The 1,411-nt window shown below is 37.8% G+C and overlaps 1 protein-coding gene across 1 annotated transcript in view; it reads right to left on the reverse strand.

Annotated features, from left to right (window-relative positions):
- Positions 1-1,411, reverse strand: part of N4bp2l2 (NEDD4 binding protein 2 like 2) — a 119,446-nt gene that overhangs the window by 29,827 nt on the left and 88,208 nt on the right. The window lies entirely within an intron of this gene.

Here is a 1,411-nt window from a genome sequence, read left to right on the forward strand (position 1 = left end):
TTAACACCCCCTTATCCCCAAAAGATAGATCAACCAGACAAAAACTTAGCAAAGAAATAACAGAACAGAAACAGAGCTTGAAACAAATGAACTTCATGGACATATACAGAGTGTTCCACCCAAACACAGCTGAATACACATTTTTCTCAGCTGCACATGGCTCATTTTCTAAAATAGACCACATACTGGTTCACAGGTTATGCTTAAGTATATGTAAGAAAGCAGAAATTATCCCATGCACATTATGTGATCACAGGGCAATGAAACTGGAAATAAATGACAAAAGAAATCAGAAAAAACCCTTAAATACATGGAAATTAAATGACGTCCTACTCAGCAACCAATCAGCCACAGATGAAATTAAACAAGAAATTCAACAATATCTACAATTCAATGAAAACTCAAGTACAACTTATCGTAATTTATGGCATGTGATGAAAGCAGTTCTCAGAGGGAAATTCATAGCTGTGAACTCACACATTAGGAAAACAGAACGGGAACGAATAAATACCCTAATGCTGTACCTTCAACAACTAGAAAAGGAAGAGCAAACCAAACCCTGACCCTAAATATGGGAAGAAATCATAAAGATTAGAGCAGAAATTAATTCAATTGAGACAAAGAAAACAATTCAAAGAATTAAAAAAGCAATAAGCTGGTTCTTTGAAAGATTAAATAAAATCAATAAGGCCCTAGCTAACCTCATCAAAAAGAGGAAAGAAAAAATTCAAATACAAGCAATAAGGAATGAAAGGGTGGAATTACCAGAGACCCAGTGGAAACTCAGAAGATTACCAATAGCTACTTGGAGAATCTTTACGCTCACAGAATAGAAGACACAGAAGGAATGGTCAGATTCCTAGAAAGCTACAAATTACAACTGAATTGACAGGATATAACCACTCTCAATAGCCCAATAACAGCCAATGAAATACGAGATGTAATTAAAAACCTACCTATACTTTTAGCCAACTCCCCCTCCCCCCGAGCACCGGTGTATAATTCCATGCTCCTGGATAGGAAGAACCAACACTGTGAAGATGGCCATTCTCCCAAAATTGCAGTACAGATTTAATGCAATCCCTATCAGACTACCACCAACATACCTCACAGACCTAGAAAAATTCCTAAAATTTATCTGGAACCAGAGAAGACCTAGAATAGCAAAGGCAATCCGGGGCAAGAAAGACAAGGCAGGAGGCATTACCATTCCTGACTTGAAATTATACAAGGCTACTGTGATAAAATCAGCATGGTCCTGGCAACAAAATAGACCTGAGGATCAAAGGAATAGATTAGAAGATGCTGAAGCCCCTATGAACACACTCAGCCACCTTATCTTTGACAAAGGGGCCAAACATGCTAACTGGATGAAAGATAGCCTCTTTAACAAATGGTGCTGGAAAAACTG

Source organism: Octodon degus, unplaced genomic scaffold (assembly GCF_000260255.1).
Source record: "Octodon degus isolate 3935 unplaced genomic scaffold, OctDeg1.0 scaffold00038, whole genome shotgun sequence".
NCBI lineage: Eukaryota > Metazoa > Chordata > Mammalia > Rodentia > Octodontidae > Octodon > Octodon degus.